This window comes from Anas platyrhynchos, chromosome 2 (assembly GCF_047663525.1).
Source record: "Anas platyrhynchos isolate ZD024472 breed Pekin duck chromosome 2, IASCAAS_PekinDuck_T2T, whole genome shotgun sequence".
NCBI lineage: Eukaryota > Metazoa > Chordata > Aves > Anseriformes > Anatidae > Anas > Anas platyrhynchos.
The window spans coordinates 90692510-90717638 of NC_092588.1; the positions used below are offsets into that span (position 1 = coordinate 90692510).

At 38.5% G+C, this 25129-nt stretch overlaps 1 long non-coding RNA gene across 3 annotated transcripts in view; it reads left to right on the top strand.

Annotated features, from left to right (window-relative positions):
- LOC140001736 (uncharacterized) overlaps positions 1-5724 on the top strand; it is a 125019-nt gene extending 119295 nt beyond the window's left edge. For 2 of the 3 annotated variants that reach the window (XR_011807251.1, XR_011807252.1), the window contains exons 4-8: positions 886-980; positions 2016-2120; positions 2689-2805; positions 5216-5339; positions 5586-5724. This is a non-coding gene — a long non-coding RNA (uncharacterized lncRNA). The remainder of the gene's footprint in view (positions 1-885; positions 981-2015; positions 2121-2688; positions 2806-5215; positions 5340-5585) is intronic. The other variant, XR_011807253.1, reaches the window with a different exon arrangement.
- The last annotated feature ends 19405 nt before the right edge of the window (positions 5725-25129 follow it).

The window sequence follows — 25129 nt, forward strand, 5'->3', positions numbered from 1 at the left end:
AGAATTATAACTTAATTAGAAATTATCATTTTACTATAACTTTTTACCACAACTATAATCTATTGCAATCATTATGTGTGTCTCTATTGAATTTATTGCAGACAAATTGCTTTGTGTAGTCTGGATTTAATACTTACAAAATATGATTGCAGGAAGAAACTGCTTTTCTGCATGTCGTAATGGGATTTTTTGTCAATTCATTTGAATGTGACAGGAAGTCTGACGGGCAACTGATGAACCATAGAAGTTCTCAGAAAAGATTGCTGGATTCTTCCTTTAAAAACTGTCTGATACTTGTGAACATCATTTTTCAACATTCTCAAAGCATGCATCAAATATGTCATGAATTACTTATTACTTGCTGTTTAGAATCAGACAACAGGCAGGCAATAATTAGGATGGAGCTACAACAAAAGCTGAGTTGGAAGGACATTCTTGTTTCATGCCTATTCTTAGAACCAGACATTCTTTTTCGTTACTGGTAATGAAAAGTAAACTTTGTAAAGTCTTCTTGAGTGCACGTGCCTGGTTTAGAGTAGACTAGATCAGCCCAGCTCAGGCAAAATGGAAGAGTGAACCATGAGTGGTGAGGAATTGGCTATGATACTAGTGTGTTCTGAGAAGTTTTCTGAGCAGCTCTGCTCTCCTCATACATTCAGCCCATGGTGTTTTATACCCCATTCAGCTCTGTGTGGAGGCCAGTGATATTTTGCTCTGACAGCTGGATGCCATTCCTGAGGTAGTTTCAGTAGCAGTAGCTTGGGTCTGGACAGTACAGCACAGTATGGTCCAGCACAGTATGCAGGTTTACACAGTATCATCTTACTAATACGTAGGTTGTTTGGGGGAAATAAAACCAAGTGTCATGCACATTTTCTTTCTCAGGACACCTGAAGCTCAGTTTCCTAATTCTGAAGCTCAGTCTCCTATTTCTGTACAAGAAACCTCTTCATAAAAAGGAGATTCCGACATAAATACAGGTCTGTACTCTCCATACAAGAACTGTGTGGGAGGATTTTTGTTTGGGATTTTTTTGTAAAGGGTGATCTCTGGCTGTGTCACTGTTGGTATTTTCTGAAGGGATGCTCTCCCCCTTAAAAGAGTGCATTTCAGTCTTCACTCATGTTACCTCAACAGAGCTACTTATTGCAGGCAAAATATTCATGCAAATAAAAATGTGCTACATATTCTGTGCTAATCTGTGTGGAACCCTGGCAGAACATCATCAGCTCCTCACTTTGCCATCACTTTTTCATAATTTTATAGGTAAATTACATGTCTGCTTCCTCTGCATAGTCTGTAAACACTGAAGAACAGAGGCTATCTCTAGCAATCTGTCTGAAGGACAAAGAGCAGTCAAGCACAGATTTTAGTTTGTTCTCTGGAAAATATTTTCAAAATGGCTTTGTGGCATCTCTTCAGACCTGTGTTGCAGTGCCAAGAGTCAAAGATAAAAACGAATGTTGTGGTCTCATTTTAGTCCTGTTTTTTTGCAGACTTTGCTAACTCAGGCCTGTAGTCAGAAAGCAAGGGTTTTTTGTGGTCAGGGTAGAACTGGAATGTTTCTGGGAGGTATGTACAAAATTATGAAAGCTGAAATTGCTATTTTCCTCTTGGTCAAACTGAGAAGCTTACTCAAACTACTTGTGAGGCATGGTGGCCATGTTTTTTGTTTTGTTTTGTTTTGTTTTTGTTTTTGTTTTTTTTGGGGGGGCAAATAAGGAATATCCTCTTTTTTTTTAACTAGGTAAGATTTGTTCCTTCTTCTTGCTGAGACCGTTGTTAGATGCAGGAATCCAGGGACAGACTAAGATCTCAGGATGGTACATAGTGCATGTATGTGAAATGAAGACAGGGTTTGTGCCTCTCAGGTGCCTGAAATCATATTACATGAGCTTAAGTGAAAATAGTGATCCAAGGGAAACAATGAAGCTGTGCTGTTTAGCAGCAAAAACAGTGATCCTGGCAAATCAAGCACTGTTTTACCCAATAGCATGATTTTCTTTTTTTCCTAGATAGAGGATGAAATAGTTCAGAGGCCTCCTTCTGTCACTATCCTTCAAATATTCCTCCAGGGCAGAGATTTAGTGTAAAGGATGAACTGCAACAGAGAGACAGAGGTGTGTATCATTGGCACACTGAAACTCTATGTGCACATTTGATCATCTCAAGGAGATCTTTGCTGGTACCTGATTTCCCTGTTTTGCCAAGAAATGTTTTTATGGGATGTGCTACTGTTGAAGAATAGTTATTTGCTTTGATACTGGTTGTTTTCCTGTCATATAAACAGGTGTGATCTCATGTAGGTGGAATTGCTTATTTTAGACTGAATATGTCTCTGGAAATCTGAGAAGGAAAAATCACAAGTCAGAGTAAAAAGGAATCTTCCATCTGTTGTAAATTATTGCTGCATCATAGAATCACTTAGATTGGAAAAGACTGCCAAGATCATTGTCCAACTGCTAACCTAGCATTTCCATGTCTACCACTAAACCATATCCCTAAGCAAGGGAATGTTTTGATATTAAGCCTATGCTTGATGCTTTCATAGGTTTAAGAAATCCTCAGCACCACCACCAACAAAACACTCTCAGAATGCAAAATTGTAAGTGTGATGCATGCAAGATGGCTCTGACAGGATCAACCTCCATTTCGTGTTTCACTTGGGCATTTTCTTTTTGTTTGCAGATACCAGCAGGATGAGATGACAGCTTTTTCTCATGGCCCTGTTAATAGTTTCTACCAACACGGAAAAGGGAAGGGAATAATACTTTACAACAATATTGACTTCTTCTGTGATCTTGGGTAAGTCACTGGACTATTGTGTACTCAGCTTCCTCAAGAAGAGAGAACAATACTATTTCTGTGCCTTGCACAGGTGTTACGACTGTTGCTGTGAATAAAGGATATTTTGTTTTTCATGGGTTGAAGCAGCAGAGAATGCTTTCAGTTCTCTTATAAAAAAAAAGTTTCCAGTGAACCAGTGTGCTATACCCAACAAATACTGAGTTGTCCCATTTTGGTTGTAAGTTTATCTAATTTATTTATTTATTTATTTATTTATTCATGTACTTGTTTATTTCATTTTAAAATGAAAGCTGTCCTTCTGGGAAGAGCAGCTTTCTTTAGAGAATGTTGAAGCAAATGCCTTTTGCATTTCAGACAGTGGAACTCCTGACATTTCTGAAATATCTCTATCACAGGGGGAAAAATGTATTGTTTAACATGTTCAATTACTTCTGCTCCACCCCCATATTCATAAATATTCAAATTTTCATTTGAAGCCATGCGTGTGTTTGTACTAACAGCAAAATTATTTGAAAGATACAGTGACCAACTTACCAAGGTGAGCAAAAGAAGACTGGGTTGACAAAGTACCTTTGCAGCCTTTGGACTTCAGTCTTATTTATAGATATTTGGATTTATGTGCCCCTCTTTCAATGAAATCACATAAATGGCCAGTTTCTTCTGTGTTACATGACAGGAATGCAGCTTTTTTCTAGAGTCCTGGGCTTAGAGCATGTCATTATCCCAATGTATATATAGGGCACCTCAAAGGCAACTTGAGCCTTTTACCGTACCGTTCAGCTCCAGCCATGCAGGTTGCCTGTGCTGTCCCTTTGTACAGATCACCGCCAGCCATAGTTCCATCCCCCAGCACTGCCAGCTTTTCTGACAGCCTCCAGATGCCTTGATTCTGAGCTATGGTTAGGCTGCAGTTAGATATATGGATAAAAATACATATCTTTTTGATCAAGGCATGAATGCTAATAAAGGCTGGTGGTTTTCCTGATAAGAATTACTTTGTGCTTGTATGGTTTTCCGAATGCCTTGAAAACAGCTTTTCCAAATTCCAAATGGAAATTTTTATGGAGGAGTAAACATGCTTACTTCATCAGGTCTTTGAGAAAGCCAAAACCAAAACCTCACTGAGAGATTCATCACTTGTGTCTACTCTCTTTCTTCCTGAAAAGGAACTTAAGAAATATTTTTACATTAATCAGATACATGCTAAAACTTGTTATAACAGGACAGAAAGTGAACTTCCCTTTTGGTGAGCAATTCTGTGATTGCACATTTAATGCCGAACTACAGTTTATATATACAAAAAACATAACCGCTTAAAACATAATTATTAACGTGACAAAGTAAGGCAAAGAACAGCATCCAAAGAATTCATGTTTGAAGTAACAGATAATCCTGTAATTGTTGCTTCTTGGTAAAATTCTGAGTATGTGAGAGGGAGCCTTTATTTAAAAATGGCACATAAACATCAAAGATACTTTCCTTGTGTTTTATACACTAGCTTTCTTTCAAGTAAAGAAACACCCACACAGAAAGGGAAGAAAACAGTTCTATTGTGCTCTAAAGTCGGTTCATTTTTGCTCAAAAGTAAATGGTAGTTTTTGGCAGCCCACAGGTGGAAATATGTTTAGAGTTGTGAAGGTGAATTGCCACAACAGTAAGGACTGGAAGTGGATGTCAGCATGAGGGAGTTATTGTCTGTTTTTTGTGAGTAGTTCTTTGCTAAAGGATTTTTGACTAGGCATTGCCAGAGCTTAGAGCAACATTTGTTTCTTTCAGTTACTGATCTTCATAAAAGCATTATGCAAAGAAAATTGGCCTTAGTGTGGATGTGTGCATACAGCAGGTTTCAGCATTCAGACTGGGATACTGACTCCCACATATGTGTTAGCACAACAGTCTTCTCACTTTCCTAAGACTCACTTTACTGTTTAGTGCTTAATCAGAGAGGTAAATGTCAAGAGGGAGAATCTGCTGTGAATTTTTCCCCACTGTGATTTAATCAAGACTTGAACATCAGCTGTACCAAAACTAGTATCTTAGAGACTTTTCAATGGAAAACAATTTACCAACACATGCTATGTAACAAAAGACAGCCTATCTGTATGGTTTTGATTTATTCCGTGTAATTCCACTGTAAGTTATTTAACTGCCTCTTTATCTCTTCAAAATTTTTCAAAATGTATGTAAATGCTCCTTGATGGTTGATTTCTGTAGGATTTCTCTTAAGTGACTGAAAAGACCTGGTAAAGATGTGGCAAAGCCCTGTCTCAGAACTTTTAAACACTTTTCATTGCTGCCTCTACTAACGAGTTTTTTATAAATTTCTGAGAAAGGTCTGGCAGAACTGTGGCAGTGATCTACCTCCCTTCTTGGAGCTGATGTTAAATGTAAATTTTTTGTTTACCAGGATGTTTGTTTCTTCTACAATCCACCTTCTTTTGTCGTGTAACTTGAAGATCTTCACGGTATGGATTATCTCGTTTAATGTGCATCAACACAAAACTGAATTGATCTGCCTGCCTTTTTCTGGGGTAAGATGGCAGTAAATGCTTGAATTGCAAAGTTACAGCCCATTTCACTTTTAAAGGCAGATATTTAAAGGCCTCTTCATGGCTTTTATACAGTTATTCTTTTGTACTTGAACTGATGCTAAAAATGATGGAGGTGGTATGTAGCTCTGGGTTGTGAGTAAAGTGTTCGGTCAGTTGTCTCTCAGCACTTCTGTATGATTGGCCTAAATATATTTCTAGATTATCCTTTTCATTAATACTTTCCAGAAAACGAGCTCCTCATCCCAAGGAGTGGCCCCCTTCTGCTTCTCCTGTAGCACCACCAAGTGATTGGAAGCAGGAGCGCTGGAGAAGCCAGAGCCAAAGATGAGCCTCTTCTAACAAAGCTACGAAACTTTGAAGGACAGTAAGTAACCACGTAAATCCAGCTGATTGTGTGTATATCTGATCTGGATATAATGGCACTCTGGGAGGGGGTTTAAAAGCAGACAGTATAACTATACCTCATGCTGTTAAAATCAAGCGGAGTTTTATCATGGGTTTATAAAGACAGTGGAGCTCAGCCAGAGCTGGGGGCTATGGAACAAGATCCTCCAAAATAGTGAATCACAAGGCTAATATTTTTTAGTGATGGTTTTCTTGTGGTTATAAACCTTGTTACCAGCAAGTGAGGCTCTTTCCAAACCAGAATCTGTTCTTTGAGCCAGATTTCTGCAACTCTTTTTTTTTTTTTTCCCAAGGTGTTCATTCTTCCATGTGTACGTGCTGTCAAAGTGAACTGCTGTCTAGCTAAGAAAAAGCTTTTTCAAGGAAAGATGTGTGCTGGAGAAAATTTGTGTGTGACCCCATGCTTCAAACACAGTCCTGTTCTCATAGATACCAGCATATGGGAAACACAGGGATTTAGAAAGGGAATAGAAAGAAATATTTATTTCACTGTAAAAAGTGACCTTGGAAGTGTGCATATCAATTAACCAGCATCTGCCAAGAAGTTTTTCTACAAACAAAAAACTAAAGAGCTTGCAGAAAATTATTTATTTATTTATTTATTTTCTGAAAGTGATGGCTGGGTGCCCACATGAATACTATATCTCTACCAAAAATGTGTATTTCTTTAAATCTCTTATCAGATTTATTGAGATGAAATTAGTCTTGAGTAAAAATGCTATTGAGTGCTATTGAGTGCTATTATCACCCAAATAGCATTTGGGTGATGATAGGTTTTCTCCTATATGGAATGAGCCTGTATGCACTGAATACTTACCTGTGCTTAAATTTGTCAGATTGGTTTTGTGTGTCTTTTTATTACAACTCAGTTGAGCTTTCTGATAAAGGTAAATTGCAGGAATTTTGTAAACCAGGAAAAATAGAAGAGGAAAGGGGAGGGGACAGTCCTGAAGGTGATGGCTGCCCTCAAGAAGTAGAAAAATGTGAATCATCATCTTTCTTTTGGCTTATGTTGGTTATGTTCTGTTCTAAGCAAAGCTGAAGAATCCTAAAAAATGAACTATTCTGATACTTAAATGACCGAAAGGACTTAACTTATTACATAGCTTACCTTTTGCCCTTCAAACATTACACATTGTCCTGAATCTGTTTCTTGGGAAGGGGAGGAGGAAATCTCCAGCATTTACTAAATCGCTAAATGGGATAACATTATATCCATTTTGAGGGATGCTAACTACTTATCCTTGTTTGCTGAGCACAGGTTGATGGCTTATGACCACAGGACACAATTTAATAGATTGAACTGTGTCAGTCACCATGGTAACTAGGCCAAGCAGAACTTCCACCTTATTTTCTCACAAAGAGTTCTGCTTTAATTTCTTTTTGTGTGAAGGACCCACAAAAGTGGAAAACACTTTGGACTCTCTTGGCTTTAATTCTATTTATTATGCAGCTGCAGTGTTCTGCTAAACAGCTGTATGTCATCAAACTCAGTACATTTACAATTTTAACTGCGAAGCATTCTTTGCCAAGTGGAATTGCTCATAAGCTGTCTTGCACTTGTTGATAAATAACTATGTCACATTGTCTTAAATTTTTTTTGATTAGGTTAAAGATGTGGCAAAAAAAATGTCTAAATGGATGTGTTGGGTCTGTCTGAGCTGGAGTCACCTTTTCTCTGCAGCAGCCCACACAGTGCTGTGCTCTGCACTTGTAGCTGGAACAGCACTGATATCACTCCAGTGTTGTGTCTATTGCTGGGTAGTGCTGGCACAGCACCAGGACTCCTTCCAAGCCCCCAAGAGCCAGCAGGCTGGGGGTGGGCAAGTGATGGGGAGGGGACATTGCCAGGGCAGTTGACCTAAACCAACCAAAGGGATATTCATAACACCTGATGTCGCACTCAGCAATAAAAGGGGGGGCTCTCGTGGGGGAGGGGGCTGTTCCTCCTGAACAACCACTGCGCGTTTTGAGGCCCTGTTTCCCAGGACGTGGCCAAACATTGTTCCTTGATGGGAAGTAGAGAATAATTTTTTTTCCCTCTCTCTGTGCTTCAGCACGGACTTATTGTTTCTTTTGTTTCTTTTTCCCCCCATTCCCTTTCCCTTTAATTAAGCCTTTCTCATCTGAAACCTCGAGTTCTCTGTGTTGTATTTTCTCCCCCTTTCTCTTTGAGGAGAGGGGGAGTGAGAGAGCAGTTGTGGTGGAGCTCGGCTGCCCACCTGAGTAAAACCACCACAATGGAAAAAACAAATAGTACTCTTAAATGAATCCAAGTTTTGGTTAACCAGTTATAAACCAATGTATTATTAGCTTGGTGCAAATCACAGTTTGTATTTGAATGCTTAGTGCAAAATAAGTTGAGATGGAAATGTGAAGGTTAAACCACCTGTGGAAGTTGAAGCAAGAAACTGGTAGAAGGTAGGAATTTATCACAGGCATGTCATTTCACATGGGACGTTTTCATTATTTCAAATTAAACTGAACTGCACATCAAAGTGCAATTTTTAATGTCGCTTATTATCACAACTGCTGTGCTAGACACACAAAATTGTTGTGTATGCTGTGCTGACAAAAAGTTGACTGAAACACAGGGATATGGAAACTTTTCCACAGTCTAGCAGGAGGTCTTTAGCAAAAACTTTGAAGGGTTAAGATACTGCTTTTTTTTTTTTTTTTTTTTTTTCCTACAGAGAGAGAGAGCACCAGAACTCAGATCCATACTTCTCAATGCAAAACTGTCTCAACTCTAAGGTTGAGATAGATAGCTCTAAATAGCTTACAGAGTATAGCACTGATAAACCTATGTTGATTAGTACATTATTGAATACAACAATGCATGAAATTTAGAGAGGTAGCCTACAAAACATGAAGAATCCAACAGAATGGAAGATTCTGGACTGTATTACAGGTCCTAGCCTGTAATCCTTCCTTTGTGGAAGTGTGTGCTTGTACTTGAGATTTGCATGTGAATGCAAAGTGCAAATTATGGGTTACTTACAGATTCTGCTTTTTGTCCATCCTAAAATACCTGACCTTAGAGTCCTGAACTTATGATATCAGTTGATATCAGATATCATAGAGTACTGATGATATCAGTTGATATCAGTTTTGATTATCTTTGAGCATACACCATTAGATCCATAGGTAGTTCCTAGATTCCCTGCAATGCAGTTCACATTTGCAAACTCTGGTCTGTTTTGCCACCTAGGATTCTTTGCTGATGTAACTTTGTGTTTGCACAGTTCTCTGTTGGAGCTGGTAGCATTATAAACTGATGATCAGCAAAGAAAACCTTAATTTACTTAATTCTTCCAAAAGAGAAAACCACAGTAAAAGGCTGAAAACCTGCAGTTCCTTTATGATGCGAACATCTGCATCATTTTATAAAGTTATTACAGATGGAACAAATATATCTTTGCTGTAAAAGGAAAAGGAGTGGAATGTGATGAAGATTTCCTTGAAGACTTCTGAAGACATGAAAATTAGAGCCATTGTGCAGGAATGGCTTGGTCACAAAGCCAGTGCTGTGCTGTTGCAGAATTAATGCTATTTGGCTTCATATGCCAAGCTCAGTAACTTCCTGGCCTGAAGATCCTACCTACTGAACTGCTATATTTTGTTTTCTCTTCGGTTCATTTTTCAAGTGGAGCTTTAGACTTCCAAACAAATATAAGCCTTTTTTAAAATTTATTTATTTTTTTGCTATTTTTTGCATGTTAGATAGTTTTCTGTCCAGTGTCTTAGCCATGTGATAAGAAAGGCAGTGAGAATATTCTGCGTTTAGCTGTATACTAGCTGGGCGTGAAGAAGTCTGCATATATAATACTGCCAGAAAGCTTGATAGCTAAATTCCATTTTGTCTATTCATCTTCCAAGGCAGGGTGTTTTTATTATTATTATTACTATTATGTATTTTATGTATTTTATGTATGTATTTTAAATCACAGAATGCTGTTGTGCCTTCTTGTGTTATAGAAAATGACCCATACACTAGCACAGCTTTATCCAGTCTAGATCAATGGACTGGTTGAGGTACTAAAACAAATTTGGTTATGTCTACATGGGCAATGTGGTCTGAGCAATGCATATTTACCACTTCTCCAGACTATTTTCCCAGCAATACTGTCATTCCAGGATCTATCCAGAGCTACCTCATTTGAAGGAATTTAAGTACATTGCCATCACATTGCAGCAGTCAACACAGTAACCACAGCTAAGCTCTGTCCTCGAAACTGTCTCTGCCTTGTCTCTCTATTACCATTTCTGTGTGTTTTAATATGTGAAGTCAAAATAAAAATATTTCCAGAATAGATGGCAAATAATTGTCTTCAACTTCTTTCCTCTTTCCTTTCCCCACTCAACCCACCTGGGCCTATGTTTATTGAACTCCATACATTGTCAAGACAGTATTTGTAAATGGAATTTAACTGTAGGTGAGCGGTACAAATGTAATAATATTACACAACTCTTGTTTAATTTTGAAGGCTGCATCCTCAGCAGCAGTGCTTATAATGGACGGTTCAAGCTGAATTATCCATTATTGCTCCCAAAGTTTACAATTAAACTATCGATCAAAGCTGGCAGAAAATTCTCAAGCAGGCTGGGTTTGCACCAGGCTTGTTTTAGATGCAGGCTGGGGGAGAGAGAACCAGAAGCAGCCTTCAGCTAATCCTCTTAGTGCTAACTGTCCTGGATGCAGCAGTGATTATGTATCATGCTTATACAGTTTTAATAGTGCAGGTCCTATGCAATTTGCGACCTCTATTTCTGCCCAGAAAGATTGGAGCTTAACAGGTTTGGATCCACAGGGAAACAGCTTCGGCTTTTAGGCTTCTTCAGACACTGCAGAATGCATCTTTTCTGGGGAATTCCACAATAAAATGACTGTTATTTATCATTACAAACCTCTTTATCATTTAGTCAATAAAAGGCCTCTCTCTCACACTTTTTTTTTCCATGGTGTGCTCAGAGTCAGAAATCTGTATTAGTCTCCCCTGGCCTGAAGGCAAGAGATGTCAAATGCTAAATCATGATCTGCCCTGGCTTTCTGGCTAAATTGTGTATAAAGGCCCGAGGCAAAAAGGTGCACATGCTCATTATTTGAAACAGAATGATTTTTTCCCCTTTCTTTCTTTCCCCCCTTTTTTTTTAAATACATATTGAGACATATATGGTAACACACATACAGTAAACCTCTGAAAAGTATCAAACTCGAAACAAACCAGCCAGAGCTAAATATGTCAAATATATATGCTTGCAGATTGGGAAATAGAAAAAGGATTGTCAAGAAAAATCAGATGATCTTCCCCTTTTGAACTTTTTGATAGCAGTGGGGAAAGAAAAGTGTTAGGAGTTGACAGCAAGGTGACAGATGTGGTAAATAATGCATCTGGTGAATTTACCCCATTTTTTGTTTTGGAGGGAGAAGGAGTGGTTTGAAATGAATCTTAGCTTGAAATTGGTTAGAAAACCTGCATGGAAACATGTATTAAAGCCTGCAATTGTTTTGCAAACTCTTTTGAGTGTGTCTTCATCTACTTATTTGTTTGCAGTTTTTGATAGATCACCTTGCTCGTGAGGCATTGTTACTTTCCCCCAGATTACTTAAGGACTTTTGCAAACAGGTTTTAGGCCAGTCATACCATGGGCAGATTTTTGTGTGAACATATTTGTATATATATACCAAACTCTTTCACTTTTAAAAGTATTCCTAAGAGGGATGCGTACCAAAATATTGGTGGGAATGTTATATAAAGGGTCGTGCTTACCTATAATGCAAATTTACCTATATTTATTTATTTACTGATTTTATTGTGAGACTAGGGAAATGTTCAAGAATGTTGTTTTCCAGAATTTGTTCAGCAGAAGGTGACAAGGAGCTTCTATAAAAGCATAGTAAACTTCAGCATTTCCACACTGTGGACTATGCATTCAAAAGCTGCAATGAAACCTGGAGAGCTACTCAGAAGAATCTAGACAACATATCTATTATATTTAGTGTTCAATATTTTCTGCATTCAGCCACAAAATATTCTTCATATTTATTCCGACTGCTCATTTAAATTAAGCAAGAAGGGGATCACAGCTTGGAGAAGAAAAAGGGCTCGTACCTGAGGCATTATGTTCAGCCAGCCAAATTTTTGCCATTGCAATTTTGATGATGATTGCATAGAACTAGATTTATCCAAATGCTTCAAGCTGTTTACAAATGTTGGGAATAAGCTTAGGCTGCTTGAATTCAGATACTCTATCTCTGGATTTTTCAGGGAAACAATCTGATTGGATCCAACTTTTCAAGAAAGGTCCTTCCATGGGATCACATGTCATTGGCTGATAACTTCAGCTTAAAAACAAACTCTGTGAGCTCAATATCTTTTGAGCAGTTAAATTTCCTTTTTCTGGATAGAGGCCTTTATTTTTAGCTACATATTAAATTTGTAAATCTGCTTGGTTCTATTGTTTAAGCAAGAAACATTTCTGTGTTTTCTTTGATCCTGTATGCAGTCATCTATACATTGCAAAATTTGACTTCCTGGTTGCCCTTATGAGGCTAAGATACCATACATCTTTTCTGTGTATGCTTTGAGTTTTTCAGTAGAGTTTTTATTGAATGTCAAGGAAAAGTAGAAATTCAGAATAAAATTTGTTTGCTAAATGGTATTGCAAAACTCTTGTGGATGTTCACTTTGTTTTTTTGTTTTGTTTTGTGTTGTTTCTCTTTAAAGCTGAATCTAGTGGGACTGTGTATTGTGTATTAAGTTTATTTAGTGCAATTGGTCCTGATTCTCCTTTCACTGTGGTTGTAACTCAAAATAACTCCACTGGAATCATTGCAGTTTCACTAACATAAAACTGAGAATCACACACATAAATTCTTTATTTGTTACACAAGAGCAGAAAGCACATGGGAATGATAGACTTTTAATTGTTGCTTCCCTTCCACTTAATCATAGCCTAACTTTCTTTAAAAACATTTTAAAGTCTTAAAACAGGGCAAAAAACTGGTAGTGGACTATCAAGGTGAGATCTATTGACAGCTTCTGCCGTGCTGTGAAACTTTACATATGGTTAGGAATCATAAAAATAAGAATAAGATTTAAAATGGTAAGGCTAATCAACACATGTGTAGCTATAAGAAGTATAAGTCACACTCATATATTACAAACTCTCTGACATGATTCTGAAATCATATATTTCATTAAAAAATACAATTACAGTTCTTTTCTCTTTTTTTTTCTTTTTTTTCTTCTGCTCCAAGCCAAATCTGCCTTCAAGAAAAGTTGTACTTCGATGAAATAGAATGTTTTCATACATTTAATGATGTGTTTATTTTAATTTAGTCATAAGTTCATGCTCCTTTAAGATTCATCTGAATCTTATCCCCCAGCTATATGTGTAATTCAGGCTTCCTGTTTTAAGGTCATTCGTAACTCAGAAAATTGTCATTGTATTGGATATAAATATAAAAAGGGATTTAAAGATGTTCATGAGCTTAATATAGTTCTTATTTAAAAAGCCAGCTTCTGTGTACTTCCCTTGTGGGATCTCTGAATAAAAATTTGTGTTAATATCTTTATACAATTCATAGTGATAGAGTCAAGCACAATATGCTACCCATTCTTCTTCTTTTTTTCTTTCTTTTTTTTTTTTTTTTCTCATGGATTTTCTTTTTCATCTGCATAATATATTTACTTAAACTTCTTAATTTTAATTAATTGCTGTAGCATGTGCACATGAAAATGCAATACTTAAAACTAATAAAGTAATGACACTACGGTTTTTAGCTCAGCAAAACTCCATCAATTGTAAATAGAAACAGTAGTTGGTGAGATTGTTCTGACATTATGTTACTTATAAGTGCAGTGTTCACAAGATTTAAAAACACCTGGTAAATTGTACAGCTGGGCTCCTTGGCACCTGAATTAGACCCCAAATGTCCTTTACTGCTGTTGTGTATGATGACAGTTGCATTTACATGGCTAACAACATGCTGGACACATCGTTATATGTAGGAGCATGCTGGGGGGTGGATTTAAGCTGAGGGTTCTTCTTCTCATCTTCTCTTCTCTTCTCTGCTCTGCTCTGCTCTGCTCTGCTCTGCTCTGCTCCGCTCCGCTGCTCCACTCCTCTCCCCTCCCTTCTCCTGCCTTCCCCTTCCCTCCCCTCCCCTCCTTTGCCTTTGTTTCTTTTCCTTTCTTTTCTTTTTCAGCATTGATATATCCTGAGGGTTTTAGTGTGGTGAACAAACAACATGCACAGATGACAGCCTGAGGACTGCCCACATCACCCTACACAATGTCAGTAGTCAATCTGTGGTTAGCACTGAGTCATAACTATCATTTAAAACCACTTGCTCTGGTGGGCTTCTGCTTGCCTTCACTCGTGTCATCTACTGTGAAGCTGAAATCAACAATGACTAAAAAGAGGAGAGGGTAGACAGGTGGGGAGAAAGGAGGAGCAGGAACATACTGGTTTGGGTACCAGGACAAGGAAGCAAAAGGGAGGCAGTTTTTAAAATCTGATTTCACTGGTACTGTTGAAAACATCTCTAACCCAGGACTTTTTTTTTTTTTTTTTTTACTCTTTTTTATATTTTGTTTATATAACCTCTCACCTCCTGTCTTTTCCTTCCATAATCCTAGATTATGTATTGTCTGAGACCCAGCCTCTCTTTTTCTTTTATTTTTAAAGCACATAGCTGATGTGGCTACTCTCCCTTTTGTAGCCTGCCAAGTACCACTGGATTACAAATAGCGAGAAGCAGAAAGAAAAAATGGATAGTTATTGACACTGTGTGTATAGGGCCACTGGCAGATTTACTTCCTGCCATTTGGGTAGTGGATTCACAAATTCAAAATCAAATATTTCAAGCATTTCTGTTCAGAAAAAGCCACACAGTGGCTTAAATACTGCAGTCCTAATTCTGACAAAATTACAACTGACATCAAAGTTAGTTTCTAGTTGATTCAGGTTTGCAGGATTCTGCTTTTAAGTCCAAACATGTCATATATACATGTATGTGGCCTAATTGCCAGAAGTGCTGGGCAGCCCCATAGTATGTTGCCAACAGTGGGAGTGGAGAGAACTAGACAGTTTGAAATATGGTAGTTCATGAAATTATTCATGTTGTTTTCATAATTACATTTATAACTGCATCATCATGATGGGAAATGTTTATTAGTATCCTGAGCTGTTCATATAATTAAACAGTTCATAGGGAATTAGCAGACTTACAGCAATAGTACACTACTGTTTTTGACAGCTTTCTCTTCACATCTGTTTGAAGGATTGTGAGGTGACCACGATGTGAGAGCTCATGAAGAGGTAATAGTCTCCTTCCTTTGCATGCTGGCATGATCCTGTATCTGCAAAGTGAAATCGTCCCTGATGCATTAGTGTAGTGGGCGGCTGGGCCACCCAGAGGCCATCTTTGCTACAGAGCATTTGTCAACAGGGTGCTTGATCTTTTTGTGAAAACACTCATACGCCTGTTTCTTTTTGCCAAGGATGTCTGAATTCAAAGTTTACAATGAGTCACTGCCACTTATTTGTAGCCAGCAGCAGACCACATCTGGAATGCACTGTAACACTTTGTCTGTCAAACTACTGAATGTGAGCAAATGCTTCCCATCATTCAAAAGTGGGAACTTGTGCATTGTCTCTGATCCAGAATTCAGCTCTCCGATAATGAGCAAATAGCTTACTTTCTCCAACTGTTTTTTGCCACGTGCAAAATTATGATGGTATTGGGAAATATTGGCAAAGCTATGTAGCCTGTGTAAAGTACTTTGAATGTGGAGCTTAAACATTACAATTATTAGTGAATATTGATAAAGAGTGTCTTGTCTTTTGGCAAGATGCAATTTCAGTGAAGTTCTGTGACAGAGACAACAATCACAATAGGTCTCTGCTAGTTCAGCTAAAAACCAGACTTACTGTTAGGAGGAGGGAGTTGGCAACATATTTTTGGGCTGAAGAGATTTATATTTAGAGGAAGTGATCTGTCTTTGGAGGTGGTTTGGCATATGCAAAAATAACAGGCTTATGAGTAGGTCAGACCTTAAGACCATCAGTTTGGTAGCCTATCTTCACTAATGGTTAGTACCAGAAGATTCAGGGGTGTAAGAACACCAATATGCCATTGCATCCAATGGCATATACTTTAGGAAATGCAAGAAAATACATGACACAATCCAGAGACTCAGTTTTAACTTTGCAGTACTTTCCATCTTGCCATATTATTTATTACCTCTTTTCAGCTGTGTCATAAAGAGTATGCCATCTACAAGATGTTGTTAGGGTTTTGGAGAAAGTTCAGAGAATTGTGGCTAAGTAATCAAATGCCTAATCTGCATTTTATGTGAGCACTTAACAAATGCTTCACAAATATAATAACTGTCTTGTAATAATCCATACAGTTTTTGATAAAAACGTCTGTTTAAGACACTTTATATATGTATGTGATTTGTTTTCTGGTTCTATTCTTCTGAACCACATTGAAATATAAAGTGTTGATACCTCCCTGATTTAAGTTTTACTTTTTACACTCATAGGTGTTTGAACTCATATAGCTTTTTCAATTTTCTGATGTTTTCCCTTATGGCAAATTTGCATTCCTTTTCAGGAATATTCCTTCACACTCTCACTCGTGAAAAGTCTAAGATGTAATAGTTATAGACAAGCACAGACACTTCTGCTAGTCTGCCAGCTTTATTGAGCTGATTTGATCCTCTCATTATAAGATGTCAGTGTAAAAGTACACGTACTATTAAACATTATTACATCAACAAAGACAAAGGTAATAAATTATTATTCTAGGATGAGTTTTCTCCACCTTTGTGGGAAGCTCTGCTCTTCATTCTCTATACTCCACTTCAAAAAGTGCATACATATTAATTAGTGGAAAATAAAATTCATTCCATGATTTTTGGAAATTGTTGTTAAATTAAGATGATCTACTGAATGCTTGAAGGTAACTTGTATGAAATTTATATAGTATATATTGTGAGATCCAGTTGTCATCAGTAAAAGATTATTGCTTAAATGTGATCCCCTAGTTTGTTTGATTTTTTCTACCATCACTATTCTTTAAAAAAATAAATCTGTTATTTTGGGGAAGTCTTTTGTACTATTTAGCAGATAAATTGACTTTATTTTTTGTCATTATTAGTTCAGCACACAACAGGTAATATTAATATAGATTCCTATAGTGATATTACACATCATATTGTGAAGGACAAGTGGAGAGCTTGTGGGTAAGAATTAAGGGGTGGGCTGGTATGGAGACATGGTGGTGGGAGTCTACTACAGGTCTCCGGATCAGGAGGAGGAAGTCAATGAGGCCTTCTACAAGCAGCTGCTAGTAGCTTCACGATTATGAGCGCTGGTCCTCATGGGGGACTTCAATTACCCAGACATCTGCTGGGTAAGCAACTCGGCCAGGCACGAGCAGTCCAAACGGTTCCTACAATGCGTTGAGGACAATTTTCTGACGCAGGTGGTGGAGGAGCCAACGAGGCGTGGGGTGCTCCTGGACCTTGTTCTTACCAACAGGGATGGCCTTGTTAGGGATGTGAAGGTTGGGGGCAGCTTGAGATGCAGCGACCATGAGATGGTGGAGTTCCAGATGGAACTAGGCAAAGGAAATAAGGCTAAAAGCAGGATTGCTACCCTGGACTTCCGAAGAGCCAACTTTGACCTCTTCCAGGACCTGCTTGTGTGTATCTCATGGGATAGGCTGCTAGAAGGCAAGGGTGCTTGTGAGAGCTGGGCTACATTTAAGCAGCAGTTCTTCCATGCTCAGGATCGGTGCATCCAGATGAATAGGAAATCAGGGAAGGGGGGCAGGAAACCATGTGGATGAGCAAGGAGCTCATCAATAAGATCAAAAGAAAGAGGATGGTCTATGAAATGTGGAAAAAGAGCCTGTCCTCTTGGGAGGAGTATAGAAGTGTTGTCAGGGCCTGCAGGGACGTGACGAGGAAGGCTAAAACCCACCTAGAGATGAGGCTTGCGAAAGACATAAAGGATAATAAGAAGGGCTTTTTCAAGTATGTAAACAGCAAGAGGAAGACTAGGGATAATGTGGGTCCCTTGCTGAATGAGTGGGGTGTCCTGGTCACAGGAGACGCTGAGAAGGCAGAGATACTGAATGATTTCTTTGCTTCAGTCTTTGCTCCAAGGACACTCCCCCAGGACTCCTCGCCCCTGACAATAGGACAAAGGGTTTGGGAAATGGAGGGCTCCCCCCTGGTGGACGTGGGAGTGATTCAGGAGTGTCTGAGTGGGCTCAACGCACACAAATCCATGGGTTCCAATGGGATGCATCCACGTGTGCTATGGGAGCTGGCAGATGTGATCGCTGAACCACTCTCTATCATCTTTGAAAGGTCCTGGAGAATGGGTGAGGTGCCTGAAGACTGGAGGATAGCCAATGTCACTCCAGTCTTCAAGAAAGGCAGGAAGGAGGATCCGGGAAACTACAGGCCAGTAAGTCTCATCTCTGTCCCTGGAAAGGTATTGGAGCAGCTTGTTCTGGATGCCATCTCCAAGTAATTGGAAGAGAAGAAGGTTATGAGGAGTAGTCAGCATGGATTCACCAAGGGGAAGTCATGCTCGACCAACCTCGTTGCCTTCTATGATGGCATCACCAGCTGGGTAGATGGGGGGAGAGCGGTGGATGTCATCTACCTTGACTTTAGCAAGGGTTTTGATACTGTCTCCCATGACATCCTGATAGCAAAGCTGAGAAAGCGTGGGATAGAGGAGTAGACAGTAAGGTGGGTTGATAACTGCCTGACTTGCCGAGCTCAGAGGGTGGTGATCGGTGGCACAGAGTTCGGCTGGAGACCTGTGACTAGCGGTGTTCCACAGGGGTCACTGCTGCATCCAGTCTTGTTCAACATCTTCATCAACGACCTTGATGAGGGAACAGTGTCTGCCCTCAGCAAGTACACTGATGACACAAAGCTGGGAGGAGTGGCTGACATGCCAGAAGGCTGTGCTGCCATTCAGCGAGACCTGGACAGGCTGGAGAGATGGGCAGGAAGAAACCAAATGAGGTTTAACAAGAGCAAGTGTAGAGTCCTGCACCTGGGAAGGAACAACTGCATGTATCAGTACAGGCTGGGGGACAACCTGCTGGAGAGCAGCTCTGAGGAGAGGTACTTGGGGGGTCCTGGTAGATGACAGGTTGACCATGAGCCAGCAGTGTGCCCTCGTGGCCAAGAGGGCCAATGGGATCCTGGCGTGCATTAAAAGTAGTGTGGCCAGCAGGTCAAGGGAAGTGATCCTCCTCCTCTACTCTGTCCTGGCTAGGCCTCACCTGGAGTACTGTGTCCAGTTCTGGGCTCCCCGGTACAAGAAAGACTGGGATCTCCTGGAAAAATGTCCATCGGAGGGCCACAAAGATGATATGGGGCCTGGAGCATCTTCCTTATGAAGAAAGGCTGAGAGACCTGGGTCTGTTCAGCCTGGAGAAGGGAAGACTGAGAGGGGATCTCCTCAGTGTATATAAATATCTGAGGGGTGGGGGACAGAAGGATGTAGCCAACCTCTTTTCAGTGGTTTGTAGGTATAGGACAAGGGGCAGTGGTTGCAAGTTAGAACACAGGAAGTTCCACACCAACATGCAAAAGAACTTCTTCACCGTGAGGGTGATGGAGCCTTGGAACAGGCTGCCTAGGGAGTTTGTGGAGTCTCCTTCTCTGGAGATATTCAAGGCCTGTCTGGATGCCTACCTGGGCAGCCTGCTCTGAGGGACCTGCTTTGGCAGGGGGGTTTGACCCGATGATCTTTCGAGGTCCCTTCCAACCTCTACAATTCTGTGATTCTGTGATTCTGTGATCATTGGTGATTGACAGTAAGACTCATCTGCTTAATTTTTTGCAGCCTGATTCACAGATATCCTACATGACAATGCTCTAATTTCTACGTGCTCACTTTTCATTTAAAGGTTGTTTTTTTTTGTTGTTGTTGTTTTATTTGTTTGTTTGTTTTTATACTGTTCTTTGCAAAAGGATGCCAACAACATAATTGTTGCCACTTGCAAAATATGATTTCTGGTAATTTTACTGTTTTTGTTTGTTTGTTTGTTTGTTTGTTTGTTTGTTTTTTCTTCCCCTATGTTACTTATAAGTGACACAGTTTTTCACGCTTAGCCGAGATAGTTTCACAGAAGGTGGTGTATACCTAAGAAAAAACACTGCCCTTCTGAACTTATGTTACAACGTTGAGTGAAGGTTCCTTTTGTTTGGCAGTTCTTTTGGGTGTTTTTTTTTTTTTTTTTTTGTTTTGTTTTGTTTTGTTTTGTATTTGTTTATTTGGTGGGGTAAAGCATGATGAGAAGTTTCTTAAAAGCTTTAAAGTTATGATGTAAAGACTTACTAAGCTAGTTAATTTTTTAAAAAAATAGTCTTTTTGTTTTAAAGAATAAATTAATTTTGTTATTACATAAAGCCCACAGTGCTCTGTATGTGTGTGTGTTTGTATCATCTTAAACTGTCATTAGAAAATCAAATGCTATTGAACTTTTATTAGAGTACAGAGTGAAAACAAGTTACTCCCACTGGCAGAAGAGCCTTCGCTCTTCCTTCTACTGGGTAAAATGGTAGGTCTGTAGTAGCCAAGCTCATTGAAATAAAGAGGTAGTTTATTTCAGAATCTCCCTGGCATTCAGAAGATTCTCAGCCTTTGATTACATCAGTTTTTATTGGGGGTAAAGACAGCAAATCCCATCTAGGACCACAGTTCAACAGGGTGGACTGTGTCTGTCTGCTCAGTCATGCTGGCTTATAAAAGAGTTGTAAAAAATGTGTCCTGAGATGGAAGTCTGGAAGTCAGGCTGCATGTGAGTAATTAGTTATTAGAAAATATTAAGAAGATTCTGGGAGTGAATTCGATTAATTTTGTGTGTGTGTGTGTGTGTGTGTGTGTATGTGTTTTATTGTCTTTTTTTAATTATTTTTATTTTATCTTCAACTTGAAATCATATAAATAAATTGTTTTATGGTGTCATGATGACCCTCAATAGAAGGGCAGGGTCTAATTGTCAGTTGGGTTCTGCTTCTTTTCTGTAGTATTCTGTGTCTCTCTTTTCTGTAGTATTCTGTGTAGTTTTCTGTGTCTCTGGATACACAGATTTCATCCAAACATGCTTTAAGCATTCACGTATCATGCACTTCACTAACATGTTGAATCCCTGTATGTTCTTAAAATCCTTTTACTTCCTTTAATTTGTATATTTGTTCCTGTGCCTTCTGGAATTATTTCCCTCCTCTTGTCCTAAATAAGTCCCTTTTTATTATGCAGTTGCCTCAAGTCTTGATCCTGTTTTATTGCAATCTCCCAATTTCAGTTTAGCTTGCAATTTTTTCCTTTGTTGTGCCTTTTTTTTTTTTTTTCATGTGTAAAAGCTGGCATGCATTCCAGATTTCATTGGTAGCAGATTCTTAGATACCTCTCTTTTCTGATTTAAGTCATAAGAATGGTCAGCTTCTACTGTTTATGTCTTGCTTTTCTGCATGGCTGTTGCTCCTGAGAAGTTCTTACAAAGCCTTTTGCTGTGTCTTGCCTGCAAATATATGTTATCCACGGGGATGACTTTTTCCTGAGTTTAGACATCTTGAGGTAAATGTTGTACATTACAGTAACAAATGAAGAAAGAAAAAGGGAGGAAAAAAGATAATCTTTATATTCTTTTCCCAGTGCTAGAGGTAGATGAAGCCCGATTTTAAATCTTAAGGCTTGTCCTGTTCTGCCTACAGTTTTGTTTCTATTATTTTTATCTGCATATATTCTACATTTTTTTCCATGCCTTCATTGTGTCATTTCTGTAATTTGTCCAGTGTCCAAGAGCCAGATCCATGTTAGCACTGATTGCTAAGAGCTATATTGCAAAGCTTTCTTCATGAGTACTACTGCAGAATTTAAATTTGTTTTCTGTAACTATAAGAGTAATTCATGGTTTTGCCTTTAGTAGTATTTATAGGTAGTGAATCCTAAATGCTTCCCTAACTCTGTGATGCTAAAGATGTGTGATTTGTCATTATAAATGTTCTAGTATTAAATCCATTCAGCTTCTGAGTCTTCATGAAAAACTTCATGGAGGTAAAAATTTTGGGATTATGAATCATAGAAATGCCTGTTTTCTGTATATATTGTGGTCAAGGAAGAAACAAAATAATGTTTTTAAAAGAACACCCTGGGAAAACTCATATTGATTTTATCTAGCCTGCCCTGCTTTTTCATTTTTAATCTTAGTGCTTCTTTTATAAGATGTGTATATTTCCTCTTTTAGTGTTTTCAGTAGCTTAAATTTACTCACCTTTGGTGACATCAAAAATGGTTGCCACAACTTCTCTTTTAAGTTCCTGGATCTCCATGAAGATACTCAGTGTCATTCCCATAAAGGATAGATTAGAAAAATCAATTTTACTTTGATGACAGGTGGAAAAAACATATTTTTTTTCTCCTACATTCTATTTCAGGATGTTTTATTCAGAGGTATATTATATGACAAGATGTAGTGCTGCCTGGAATCTGATTTTCCTGATTCTTTTTTGAACCTGCTTCATATTGGTGGTTCTCTCAATGTCTTTTCTTTAAGGACTTGTTCATATTTTCTCAGAAGAGAGTTACAATCAATGGTGGGTGTGTACCTTGACAGTAAATGTTCACTGAGGCATGAATCTCAGTCATATTTATTTCAACAGCTTTATTTTACATTTCATTCCAACTTTTACATGACTAAGCCATATACTTGATCATGAGGATTCTGTTTTTTCCAGGCTTAAAGTTTTGAGATTGCTTTTAAGACTGAAGTATGAAATGTGGATAATCCGTTCCTAACATGTAAGAGCCACCTCCTGTTTTCCTTTCCTGGTGTGTTGACAGAATATATGTTCAAGAAAATATAGGAAGATAGTGCATATGTAAATAATGCACATAGAATTAGTCCATCAGTTCCCCTATTGAGAGACTGTGCTATCATTACTAGTGGAGCTTCAGAAGGTTTCTGCATTTGGGATAACTGATTCTTTTTTTTTTTTTTTCCCTGTAACCTTTTGTCCTTACCTATGTGCACTGTGTGAATGGAAGAAAGGAGAAGAAAGATGTTTCTACATGTCAGCTATCCGGACAGAAAGCAGACCAAAAGTCTCTTGTCTCTTTATGTGTTTTGGGGAAAAGGAATAGTACCATATATAAAGTTTTTCAATATTCCCATATTAAAATAATATTCCCAATGTCTACTAAGGCACCAAGGTACTGTGAAAATAGATTCAAATGCACTGACAAATGTAGTGATATCAGTACCTTTGCAGTAGATAAACACACAAACATAGAATGATTTGGGTGGGAAGAGACCTCAAAGACCATCTAGTTCCAACGCCCCTGCCATGGGCAGGAAAACCTTCCACTAGACCAGGTTGCCCAATGCCCCATTTGACTTGGCCTTGAACACTTCCAGGGATGGGGCACACACAACTTTTCTGGGCAACCAATTCTAGTGCCCCACTATCCTCAGTAAAGGATTTCTTCCTTAAATCTAATCTAAATCTGCCCTGTTCTAGTTGAAAACCATTGCCCCTTGTACTATCGCTATACAGAATTATTGCTATAATTCTATATCAAGAATTCTTCCCCATCATTCCTGTAGGCACCCTTTACAATACTGGAAGGCTACTATAAGATCTCCATGGAGCCTTCTCTTTTCTAGGCTAAACAGCCTCAGCTCTCTCAGCCTCTCTTCATAGGAGAGGTGCTCCAGTCCTCTGATTATCTTTGTTGCCCTCCTCTGGATCCAATTCATCAGGTGCATATCTTTCTTATGCTGGGGGCCCCAGAGTCAAACACAATTCTTCAGGTGGGGTATCACAAAAATATTTTACATATCATGTGAAAAGTACAAAAATTTCTAAGAAGTTAGGTGTTAACAATAAACAATATGAACATACAAGATAATATTTTTTAACATAAAATTCTTCATGACTGAAACTATCCGGACACTTTTTCTACAAATACAGGTACTAGCACAGATATAAAAATCTGGAAATTAGAAAATTTGACCTTTTTAGAATACACTCACTGTATTACTGTATTCAGAGTTTTGAGTTTTGACCACAGCTTTCCTAAATACCCCCTCCTTTTTTTTTTTTAATTTTAATTTTTTTTTTAGGAGTACACATATCTAAGGAAAGCATAAGTTTCTTCTAGGTTTCTAACTTATCTGAAACACATTTTTTTGTACTTGTGTATGGATAGGTATTTTTCAGTTACATTCCTCTTGCAAAGGGAGTGCTATGTTAATGCACAGGGATTCCCCTTCTAGATGTTTTATAACTTAAATGTGAACACTCAGGCTTTTTTTTTGATGTTACAAGATTCCAGCCCAACAGAGTTATGTGATATTACCCTGGAACATAAAACAAAAGCTGGGTTTGACTAGCACAACTCCTCAATATATTGTTGGTTTTGTTTTGATATTTATACAGACCAACAGGTCTCCAGATAATGAGGATGATGGAGAGATGATAGCTTGATTATCCCGCTGCTGTGCTTTTGCTCGAAACTGATGAATCCTTCACACTTTTTACTATCTCAGGCCAGTGTTGCTGTGGAGGATGATAAAAAGTCGTAAAGATGACATGTATGCTGTCCTGTTCCCTGATGGGGCTCCGATGTATTACCTGGATCTAATTATCTCATCTCTGGTTGACAGAGAGGCTTCCATGGCATGCTTTCCATCACTGGGAGCCTCCGCCAAGCTTCCAGTGGGCTGTCTAATAGCTTGATATATTTTTGGACCTCCTGCTCATTGGATGAACAAGCTGAAGTAAATCATGTGTTGACTTCGAAGCATTTATAAACTGTAGAACATTATATTCTCATCAGAGCCATAGGGGCAGTAAACTATAGTTTCTCTGTTGTGAAACATGGTTTTGGTTATGCACTGTGTTACTAGGGTTGTACTTAAACAATAATACATCATTTGTGGCACATGTCGCCTTCTTTATTGAAAGGCAAAACAAAGAGTTGAGGACAAAAATCATTACTACTTTAGCAATTTTTCACAAAATGCTTTTCTTTTGTACTTGACACACAGATGGGACATTGTACTGCAGTGCAAATGATGTATAGCAGCATGACAAATTTCATTTCCTTTATAAAACAAGAATCAGAATAGTGGACGAATTTGGAGAAATGGTGTTAACTTTTTTGCTAGTGTTAAAATAAATAGGAGAATAAATACAAAGTAAAAGAAAAAAAAGAGGTCTGCTCTGAAGGAAAAATTCCTCTGGGAAACAATTTGAGTCCTTTAATTGTCTTGGAAGATATTGATTAAAGTGCTTAAATGAAAATAT